We start from the raw sequence: 12,446 nt of genomic DNA on the forward strand, positions 1-12,446 counted from the left end.
CTAGTTGAAGATGTCCCTGCCCACGGCAGGGGGGTTGGACTAGATGACCTGTAGAGGTCCCTTCCAACCCAAACTATTCTATGGTTCTACGATTCTAAATATTACAAATGTACATAACACGATTCAGTGCCTGCACAGACTATCTGGTCTCCAGGCATCAAAAATACTTACATTTCTTATTGCCACTGTTGTGTTTTTAAGACATCCTGCTCAATCTTTAGAGCCTTACAGCAATCACTGTCACAGCTTTTGAGTCGAGGCTAATAAAGGACAACATGGGTGGTCTCCACCAACCATAACTCACCACAAAATTAAGCTAGACATTTATGGAGTTGTCCGTTCAGTGCTGTAAATAAGCAGAATTTGGAACGCACACATATAATTTACCAAGCTAGTTGAACTAACTCATTAGAAAAAGAAAAAAAGTAATTAACTTGCCACAGAAATTACATCAATGCAAAATGACTTTAATGCAAAACAGGCCAAGTGTGGAAATAGAATCTTACTGATTACTGCTGCAGTCCTTGCAGTTCAGCATGAATTACTAGTTTGTTACTCAAATTTGGGAATATCTGCAACACTGTGATAGGTGACAACAGAAAGTCATCATAACAGGTAAGCAAAAGGTCAATGTACATAATCCTGACATCCATCAGTTTTACAGTATGATAGCTTTGGTGCCCTCTGGAGTCCTCTGATTTCAACAGCCCTTCAGTATCTCTTGGCATGAGGATGACCTATGCTACCTTCTTGGGGTTTTTTTTATTTATAGACACAGTGTAAGATTTTTTTTTAATTAACAAAGTCATGTATGGCTTTTCACTCTCAGTATCTTACAAAACCTCCTTCCTAAGATAGTATGACAGTAGTGGGGAGGCTTGTTTCCTGGACATCAGAGAGAAGACACCAGACGAGCTTGTGGGAAGAGTCCACTGTTTTTAGAAGTAGGTTCATGTGCAGATTAAACAAAACTGAGACTTGTGACCTTCAAGTGTAAGACCAAAAGTCAAGGTAAGGTTTGCTTAGATTTTTGCTCAATGTGGGTTGTGTTGAAATAGTAGCTCTGGAAAAGAGGACACACCAACAATATCACGCCATCGAATTGTTTTCCCTCCACACAGCCCCACAAAGTCAGCGGAGAGTTATTACTGACCGCTGTGAGGTCAAGGTTTCACCTGCGAAATTTATCCAAATCATAAGTTCTCTGCAGTAACTAGTAATACTTAATAAAAATACACTCTCTGCCCTTTTTAGCCTGTGTATTTTAAAACTACTTTACAAAGGAGGAAAATAGTGTGCAGCAATAGCAAAATGAAAGAAAAAATACTCCCATAAGTGACAACAGTGAAATTTTTCAGACATATTTTTCCTTTTCTCTTGTGTCCATATTTAAAAAGCAAAGCAGGGAAATTCTCTGAAGAGTCTTGAATAATAGCCAATTTCAATGCAGAATCCTCCATATGGATCTATTGGGTTGTAGACAGTGTAACCCATATTACTCTCAGAAGAAACGTCAGAGTAACCCCTTCGTAGCTCTCCAGCCCTCCCAATTAAACCCTCTTCATGACTGTGCATAAGCAACCTTACGCCAGGAATGTTAAACGGCAATATGTGACTCTGCAATCTAACAACAGGCTTACATTAATGTTATTAAATTATTGTTTACATTGCAGTAATTCCCAGATACGCCAGTTGAGAGCAGAACCCCTATAGTGCTGCTCAATTGTAGATTAAAGTTCAATTTAGGCCCTGGGGAGCGTGCCTTCCAAAGCGAAAAAGAGAGTCCCTGCTGGTGTAGGGAAGTTTAATTGACTTCTGCCTGGGTGCGTTGCATTACCCCAGCTGAGGGTACAGCTCAAAGGAGCTGGGACTCAAAGGCAGATAAACACCAAGGGCTTGGGCTGGTTGTACGCACAAGCCGCGTGCATTTTCCCCTTCCTCTTTATCTGTCACAGCTATGTCATCCCACCTCATCCACCCGTTCCTCTGTGTCCACTTTGAACCGCCCTTCTCCAGCTACCCCACACGTGTTCATTGATAAACCTTTCTTTCTCTTGATACGTATGCTCAGCTCCCAAAGGCATGCTCTCCTACCGAGGCCTCCTCCAAACGAGACTCTGTCCCTTGCCCACAGTGGGAACCCTCCCCAGCTGACCCCTTTCCCACCAGAGCTCCTTCCAGCCGGGATTTTGTGGCAGCCAGGGCAGAGGTTCCATATCCCTAGGGAGGTATTGCTCTGACCCTAACACCAGCATGCTTTAAGGGCTCAGGACCCACACTCTGCTCCCAGATACAGGGTTGGTGCCTGGGACAAGGTTTTGGGCAGTGAGGGGGGGGACTCACCCTCACCACCATGGATTGCTGCAAACCATCTATTAATTGTGCTGAATGAAAAGCAAATACCATGACGGTATTGCTCAGCAGGGTCTCACCCTGGGAATCACAGCCCTTCTAATTGAGACAGAATAAGGGAAATAAAAGGGGAGTTTGACTTCACATTTTTGTTTTCCCAAATTACAGAGAGCTGAGACAGGACTGCTTACACAAACAGTAACCCCACTGTTTAAATGACAAGTTAAAGCTCCAGGGTTCAGCAGCCATGGCTGCTTGAAAGTACCACAGTGCTTGATTTTGATTAGTATGAGTTTTGCAAATGGAGCTGGTAAAAATGTCTTATTCCCTGTTCTCTTCTTGGCTGCTGATGAATAATGCTGTAAGCTGACTGGTTTGTTATATTCCTAGGAGAGGAGAAAAAAGATCGGTAAGAAAATATCCCAAAATATATCAGACTGTACTAGAGTAGAAAATTAGCTTCAGTTTGATACAATGGGTGGAAATGTTCCTTCTCAAAATCTGACTGCTATCACATTTTTGTCTGAATTTGTAAAAAGTGCATAATTTTTATCTTCCTAGGTGACACATCACCTTTGCTATTGTCCCAGCAACCTAGCAAAATCCTAGCTACATTTTTAGCATTGCTGCTTACCTGCTGTGACTCACATGAGAGCTGTTCCACTAGTATTCTTCACAATCAAAGCTAAAAATAATTCTCTCTAAAGAGACAAAGACTCTGTCAGATACGAAGAGTTTTTATTAAGCAATGGGAGTTTGTTTTGTTTTGTTTTAATTTTAGGACACTCACTTAGAGAAACAGTTTCTTTTGTACACGATTTTTCTGGGAGCAAATCAGTGCATTTAATTTGATTTTGAACCTTGCTGCGCAATCAATAATGTCTCAAGTCTGGAAGCAAATCTCATGGAAAGTGACTTCAATGTGACATTTCAGACCAGTATGCCTAAAATTCAGATGTGAAATCCCTTTCCCAAAAAAACAAGAGTGGTTTGCTTTTGACCAAATCCATATTAAGAAGAGGGCTATGTATTCTAGTCATAAGAAAAGAAGCCAAACTCTGGTACTGTTCTGAAAAGCTGCAAAAATAAGGTGTAGAAATAACCCAAGGAGTGCACTCCATGTCTTGGTAGTCCTACAAGGTAGTCTATTCTTATATGTGGACATATACTTCATATGCCAGTGACGGTCATGCACGTTTGCCCAAACCCTTGGGCTCTAGACTCTGTAGCAATGTGTTTCTACGTGCCTCGGATGGGGAGGGAGCATAAGGGCAGAAAACTTCTCCTTTTTATTGGATCTCTGTCCTGATATTTTGCAAATTAAGGCAGATCCCAGACATGTTCACACTTTGCACGACCGGGCAGTGCTATTAGTCCATCTTACTGTGCCACTGCATCATCCACATTACTCACTGCAGGAGGCTAGAGATGTATTCACTCATACTGGGACTGGATTAAGCTACTGGCTAGTCTCTGCTGAAACTTTTCTTCTTTTTCTAAAACACCAATTATCAAGCTTTTAGCCTTCCCTTCACCCTTTGTCCAACTTCATCTATTCTCTTGTTAGCCCAGCCTATCTATTTGTGACAGGTGAGAATTTGGGAGCAATTCTTGGTTAGTGTAAACTACCAGGTTTACATCCACAGATTCGATGGATGTGAAAGTTAATTTCAACTGCAGACCTTCCCCTTTGTCTTTTGAACGATTTAAGTTTCTTTCTGTTTATATATACTTGAGAAAAATCTCTGCAGAACATCGTAATTTTACTAGCGATGGTCTGCATAGTTCTGGGTCTTTCTCACACCCATTTGTGACTTCAAAGGGAGCTATATTTAATGAGGGTGCCTTAGTGAGGGCATCCTAGAAGCAGTTCCGACAGAAATTTACCCCTTTAACCTGTGACAGACCCTGTTAAGCACCTTGAACGGATGAGTTTGCACAACAGAGGGATTTGCACATTATAAACCACATGGAATTGTGATGATGTAGGGTGAGCATCTCTACAACACAATCCACCTTCCCAAAAACCGTGTTAGAACCATGTCTTTTGGGGGGAAACCCACTCAAGAAAAACCCCAAACACAGCTTTTCTTTTCAATTTTAAGATTGTCAGAAGTAGGAAATCCACCATAGCCATTGGTACAGCCTTCTAATGGATTGCCAGAAACAGGAAATCCAACATTAGCACAGCTTGGTAATGGTTATCTATCCTCACATTTCAGATTTTTCATGTCGTTTTTAGTTTGAGTTTATAGCTTCAGCTAGTCCGTTGGACTTCTTTGTTTGAAGAGCCTTTACTGATCAGATTCCTGTTTCCATGTAGATAGATATTTACAGCCTATGATCAAATGATCACTCTTTCCTTATTAAGCTAAATAGCGTGAGCTACTTCAGAAATCCCAAATCTTATTTATTACCAAGTCATCAAGAGCTGATGAATAGGAAACCAAAGACGTTCTTCTTGTCATGTCTGTGGTGTCTTGATTAAATTTGTCTTCAGGCGTGATTTTGTGCTAAACCAATGCTTACTTTGTTCTTCTTCTTTCCCATTAGTTGTTACCATGTTGCCCTCCTGAATGATTTGGTCAGGTTTACTTCCTCGGAGGACAGGTCCTCCTTCTGCTGCAATGAGGCCACCCTGACTGCACAGGTTTCTGCCTACATACAAGTTGGAGCATCAAAACTGAATCCCTCAGCCCACGTCACACTTGCTAGGTGACTTGCCTCACTTGCAGAGCCATTGCCTGTCCACGATCCTGTTCCTAATTCAGAAATTATTTTCTTTCAGTAGCCTCCAAATGCCCCAAAAGTCCTAAAATTTGTTACGTGTCACGTGAGGCTGTGATGCTAATGCTGGTGTGCACCATTACAAATGAATGGCTTATTAAGTTTGGAAGGCCGTATGATCTGAGTTACATCACGAGGCTCAGCCCCAAGAGAAGAAGAGCACTACTTCTGTGGTCTCTGTGTTTGCCTTGGGCAGGATGTTGGTTTCCTTTTTCTTAGAGTGAACTTCCCAACAAGTATTGCCTGTCTTTCTTGGGTAGCCGGATTGCCATTTTGAAGGCAGACTTGACTATTTCATGGTTTCTGTTGAGCAATCGTCGGCAATTTTATCCCATACCACTCTCCACTGTCTTTGATGAAGTGTCTCATCAGTTATTACTTGCTTCCTAATAATGACTTCTGGCTGTGCAGAATTCCCCAGACCATCTTCCCGCAGCTTGTGGGCCTCTGTTCACCCCACCGCACAAAACACCGCTTCGTCCCCTTGGCTGCCAAGACCACCTCCTTGCCCTCCTCTCTCCACAATATGTTCCTTTGTGCCTTGAATTTGGGATGCCAGCGGTGTTCAGAAAGCATCTTTTGCCCTTCAATTTAATATGAACTTTATCTTAATTTTAACTAGCGGATGAATCCAGGCAAATGGCAAACAAAACTGCCATATACTGTGTGCATTTACTGTATTTGTGCATATTTTCTGACACATTATAGAATATAACACTACCATGCAAAATGCTTAGTGTACACAAAATGGAAAAGAAAGAAAGGGACAAGTGGACAAGAGGGAAAATGAAGGTATTTTCTTTGAAGAGAGCTGTAATACAGGGCTCCTCCGAGCTGCCTCCCGCACTCCCTGCGCTGTGCTGTGGCCGTATGCATGGCGGAGATTACAGCTGTCACTGTTTGGCACAGCCGCAAGATCATGGCCAAATTGGAGCCGTGATTGCATCAGTTTCACTTAATTCCATTTCTTGATTTAGGGGAAAAGAAAATGACATGAACATGACATTCCCTTCCTCTTTCTGACAAGGCAATTACACTGAATTAATCTTTCTTAAGACCTCTCTTAATTGTTTCTGGTTTTCTCCAGTAGATTTGTCTGTGTTGCTGGGTTTGGTTTTTTTTCTGAGAGAAGCTGCCCTTAAACTCCTGACTTAATAATTTCAGACTACTTTGAACAGCAGGTTTTGTAAAACAACAGCCATGAAACTTAACGCTGTTAAGGGAATAGTTAGGTATATCTATACATTATGATCATAAATGCATATGATCTTCAGGCAGTGAGCCTAGAAAGTCTTTAATTCAAGATTGCAGATATTTCCTCTTATCTCAGTGACATTTCAAAGCGAAACTTAAGCAAAACTCCTCTCTTCTGTGTCATCCCACGCTGACAGCCAGAAAATCCCTACACAGGTACAGCACTTGATAGTCCAGCATTGCCGGTGAAGCTTTGAGAACCTATTGACAACCCAAACCCAAGCAGCCCAAGCCTGCTGCACCTCCTAATCATGGTCAATGCAAAGGTTCCTATTGCTTTAATTGGTGTTGAATCAGGCTCACAGGGAGCAAGTTTGGGTAAAAAGCACCTCCATGCAGCAAGGTAAAAAACACCTCCATGCAGATATCCACTGTGAGAAGGTGTCTGTATCCCCCCGCCCCAATAAGCAAGGACTGTCTGCACGGGCTGGCGACAGGGCCAAGGCTGTAGAGCACTGCTCGGTGAGACAAGCCAGTTACCAGCAGCTAAGGAAGGGTAGGTTCAGTACATTGAACATCCTTGAGTGAATTTAGGATTGCCTTTCCATTTAACTTTCCATTTAGCTGCCACACTGGGGAGGCTCGGGAGAATTTACTTAAAAGGCAATCAAATGGCACAGGAGGCATTTTTCAGGCACAGGTGTCCCACTGTACTTTACAATCAAATAATTAACGCCCACTAAAAAAACTAGGAAGACCATGCGAAGTTCAGAGGTAGGTAAATAAACATTGAGATGTCGGTGTGCATCATCCACTGATTTAATGACTGCTATCACAGCAGAACCCAGGAGTCCTGAGCAATTAAACCCAAGGAAAAATTACAGAAAGCAGAGTAGATTTCCTTTTAAAGTCTCCGAAGAGCAGCTGAAAACATCCTCTTTGTTAAATATGTCTTAAATTTAAAGCAAGGCAAATAACCCATACCAGTAACAGCCTACCTTGGGATCTTTTTGCCTTCTTGTTTCTCCCTCTTGGCAGAATTTGAGCTGATCTCATGCCTTTTAATGAGCTGTCTCCCAGTTGGAAATGGCAACTTCTACTGTTTTTCCCAAAACCCCATGTTCAGACTGTTTTATGAAACACTCTAATCATCAGTACTTGTTCTGTAAACTGCATGGTGGAATATATTGTAAGGAATTAATATCTTGTTGATCTGAAAAAAGAAAATCAGGATATTAACTTTTACTCTCTACCTTCTTAGTACTTTCAACAGTTAGTCCTACGACTGGAAAGCTGGTCTGTGCACACGTGAAACAAAAGCAGGTTGATATACGACATTAGGACACCGATTTTTTGTTTCAGGATCCAAACCAGAAGGATTTGTTTCTCCCTCGTGTTTTACTGCCACTTAAATAAGTTGGGAAAAGCCGATGGCATCACAGCACTGCACCTCTAAGATGACCTTTCAGTGCACCAGGAGCCAGGGCACATAGCTCAACTTGTGAGTTTGTTTTCAACTCAATTTCAACTCAAGCCATGACTTGAAACTGCTCAGCCGGGTGGAAGGCACAAGAGGTTGCGGTAGATGGCTTGTTTTGACTAGTTTCTCTCTGGCTTTGTCCAACCTGTTTTCCCCAGGTGTGTGATGCAAACCCGACCAGAGCGGGCAGCCTTGGGCGAGGCCGTGGCTCCCTGCAGCACACCGCAGCCGGCGCGCAGGCTGTTGTGCTACCCGTGCACCCGAGCCTTCGTTCCTGGGCCGCGGCGGGCTCCCTGGGCTGTGTTTTACAGCCTGCAGGTGAGAGGCTGCCTGGGCTGCCTGCGTGCGAGGTGGGGGATGCGGTTTGCTCATCCCCAGCCTACATACTTTTTCCGTTTCAAAGAGTAACTGGGGAGCTGCGAGCCAGGCAAAATGTACCTGCATATATTCAGGTGTATGTGTACGTGTCTGTATCCTATCTTTAGCATTTCAACAGTTAGTGTTTTAAAAGCTCTGCTGCAAGAAATATGCCCATGTCAAATTCTGTATGAGGAAAAAGCCCTTTTTTATAGGCAAAGGTTTTTCATAGATTGGAAACTGTGGTACTCAATTATTCTGTTTTGAAGCCATAGTCATTTCAATCATGATTTAAGGCATAGTTGGATATTCACTGATTTATACAATCAATCTTAATCTTTTTTTGTCCTCCATCTTTTTGCCCTTTTCATTTGGAGAAGTTGATTATTATTGCATTAAAGTTATTAAAATAGGTCATTTTGCAATCATATATAGTTTTACACTACTTCATACTTCTTTCTTGCAAACAGAATCTGTATATACACTTACCAAAATAATTACCTGCTTTAACATACATTATCCAAATACTTGATTTTTATATTCTTAAGGTACTGAGTGATATAATGTCAGTAAAAAAGAAAATTAATTTGATACTAATTTGTGCCAAGCACTTCTGATAAAGAATGGAACTCATTTAAAAATGTGGGAAGTCAATATTTCATATTTGTGATTTATTTGCTGTAGAACCTTCACTGGTACCTGTCTGCATTTAAATTATTAAAAAAAGGAAGGAGTACCCACTCCTTTCCTCTAACTTAAAAACCTCAGAAGGTATTTTTCAGATGTTCTAATTGCTCAAGTAATTGGACTGCTTCACATTTTATGAATTTGCCGAGACTTTGTTCAGTCACTGGGGAAGAAAATCTTTCAGCGACACTTATTCCAGTACTGAAGAGCTGCTGATTTTAATATCTTGCCATGTATTCCTTTATTTTTTTCTGTTTCATGTTTTGAGGATACTGTCAATTTTAACAAGGGCAAAAGTGTCTCTTTATGAAATTCTGTTGAGATAGTAATGCAATAACAGCAAAGCCAGAACATGCTGCTGCTTTTACGCTTTACGGGTCGTGCAAAGAGACGAGTTTGGAAATTTCAACTCTTGGTACCACTAAAGGCAGCAAATTCTAAAGATGCTTTTTTGGATACATGTATGTTTTCAGGCTTGGTTTAGATATGATAACCTTCTCTTTGTAGTAGTTTATTAGTAATTAATTTTTTTTATGGTGACAGCCTCCCATCAGTGACAAATGTATTTGGTGCAATAATGCTTAAACTTCAAATACTTATAGTTAAAAGAGAAAATTTTAATACAAGTAACTATATTCGTTGTTTAAATGCACCATAAGCAAATGAAATATTATTCTCCCTTGGTGAGAGCCCGTAATGTATACTGCAAGGGACTTCAATGACACAAGATGCATAGTTCAAGCAACACTGTAATTTTTCTTCTTCAAATCTCCCCTGAAATTAATTAGCGCACACGCTATACAACTGTTTATCATAAGCCTTTGGGCTGGGCTGGACTGACGTCTTGCACAGCTTGGTGCAGTTTGGTCTGTTTGCTAAGGTGTCCACGACCATCAGTTACTACCCCATCTCACCAGCCTGAGGGTGGCTTTGGTTTGTGGTGAGCCTGTCGCACAGGGTTCGCATTGCCTGCATGTCCCTCAAGGATCCAGCCAGCACTGGCTGGACCCAGCAGAGCCGGTCCCATCCCAGGGACCCTCTCCAGTTCCCACTTCCGAGCACCCGTTCAAGGCATGCTGAGTGGTGGTAGCTGTTGCGTAGTAATAAATGGCTGGAGTTAATTCCTATCTCCTGGCTCTCCCCGCATCCGCATTTGGCACAGGCGAGTGTCTAGCAGCGCCCAGTGGCACCAGCCACTGCACTTTGTGCTGCGACACGGGAATCCCACAGTTCCTGGTGGGAAGCCCCATGATTATTCAAGCCTGCAAAAAGTCTGTAAATAGCAGGGCTCCTGACGCTGTGCTGCCTGCAGAAACACTTATGAGCTGTGTCTCATCCCAAAAGCCACTCATCACGGAATATGCATTATTATTATTATTGTCAGTGAATCTTGCCCAGGACTGTGTTTCAGAAAAAAAACCAAGAAAGCAGCAGCAGTTTTCCAATACTCCAGTGCAGTACAGCACTGCTGAATCCAAGGCACTGTACAAGGCTTCTGTGCCTTTAGTGATGATTGATTTGGTCCCATCATCCTGGAGGACATGAGAAATAGTGCATCTGCGTGTAGCCTCCCGTGATGATTTAGGAAGCTCAGTTTCCCCTCAGTGGTCTTTGGTGAGACTGAAGCAGAAGGATTCATGTGTGGGACAGTGAACTTTGTCACGCAGCTTCTCGCTAGTATCTTTTCCATTCTTCAAGTGATAATTTGATGAACCCTGACTTATAAATAGGGCTATGCAAAAAACGTCTCTGTTCTTAGACCATGTGCCTTGTAGGTGTGTTATGGAAGAGAAGTATCCTTTGCTTCTTGCAGTGCCTTTATTGGTCTCTCCTGGCAAATGTCAAATGCCATGTCAAAGCTATAACTTCCAGCCTCCCTTCTGGAGCGCTAATACGCAGAGATCTTCTGGAAGATCTGCGAATATCCACTCATCCTTTTATTAGATTCACTCTGTAATGTAGAGCTCCTTCCTGGGATGGTTTCAGCTGGCCTCCTGTTCTCTTCTGCCTGTCCTCTTTCTCTCATAGTGATTCACACGGTGTTACTAGTGAAGTCAACTCTTAGCCATAGTGCTACTCTAATCAAAACCTCTTGCCTGTACATTGCTTTGGATTTGCTTGGTTTGAGCTCTGAAATTTTAACTATATGTTTACCACCAGATTATCTACAGCAAGCATATTAGAAATAAGTTATCTGGATGCATTTTTTTTTCTGTCTCGACAAGGGTGTTCGGGAGTAGTTCCCCAAATTCAGTCTCTGGTTTACAATGGGAAGTGCTTCTTCCATGAATCCTTTAATTACTGACTTATATATATGATTTCATAGAGGTATAAGTCTTACTGTGAAGTCAGTCACAGTTCTTGCACTTGGATGAATGGATAGACTATTTCTAACCAGAAAATATTTGCATTAAGGAGTGCTTTCTAATTTAGACTCCAGATTATCAGTCCCACACTTATTTTGCTATAAGCATCTCTTCATTCTCAGTGTATATATGGGAGCAAGCACGATGATAACAGGCTTTTGCAGCTCCAATCTCCCTACTGAAACTTGTGAAGCACCTGTTGTCCATCTTCTTTGCAGCAGATTTTCTTACTTGGACATTTGATTACTGTGCATTACATTTAACCAGCACTTCATGAATCCCCGGTTCTTTCAAATATGGGGTTTTTTTTTCATCTGACAGCAGAGACAGACTGCTTCATATGGTGATCCACTTGGATCTGCCTCAGAGACTCCCTATCAGTAATTGCTGCTTTTCTTTTCTGACACAAATGCATCCAAACATTTCTTCCCAACTGCAAATATGCTAAAGCACTGCTGATGACACCGAATCTGCCGTACCTTACTCTCATTTCCATTTCTGGCAAATCCAGGCCATAACATGACTGCCTAACTGGCAGTTCTCAGAACTCGTGGTTCGTGAATGTAGCTTTTGAAGCAACGATACCTCAGCCATGGGATTTCTAACACTGTGTGAATTATAAGTACCTTTCACACTCTCAGGGGGGGAGGGAGGGGGATGTCCACTGGCTCTTTTCTCTCCTTAGCTTCAGAAATGTGGCAATTACATTGAAATCTGCAATAAAAAAATGGTATGTACTCTAAACTGCACAACAATTCACCAGTATTATGTAAACCAGAGCATCAGTAACAGATGTACAGACCAAACAGCTACTGTGACATTCAATTTTCATTTCAGTGATGTCTTGGGAAAATTACTCATCTGGAAAGATTAACACATACAGAAAGACTACAAAACCTTACAAATAAGCCTCTCTAATGGAAATGTTGCCACAACCTTGCATACTAGTTCCCACCTGGGTTTGGGGGTTTATCTAATACCCTTAGCCTAGGACATTAATTGATGGCACAAATAGGGTCAGGTTTTCCTCTTGGGTATATCGTTGTAATGCCAGTCCGACTCCGCTAGCGTCACCAAACCACACCTGAGAAACCAAGGAGTCAGGTCCATAGATCAGGGATTGTATGGGATGATGACAGATAATATTGGACAATCTTCTCTGGCTTCATTCATACATTAATAAATCAATGGAGATTTATTTTATGATACATAGAGCAGTACCA

Source organism: Aptenodytes patagonicus, chromosome 1 (assembly GCF_965638725.1).
Source record: "Aptenodytes patagonicus chromosome 1, bAptPat1.pri.cur, whole genome shotgun sequence".
NCBI lineage: Eukaryota > Metazoa > Chordata > Aves > Sphenisciformes > Spheniscidae > Aptenodytes > Aptenodytes patagonicus.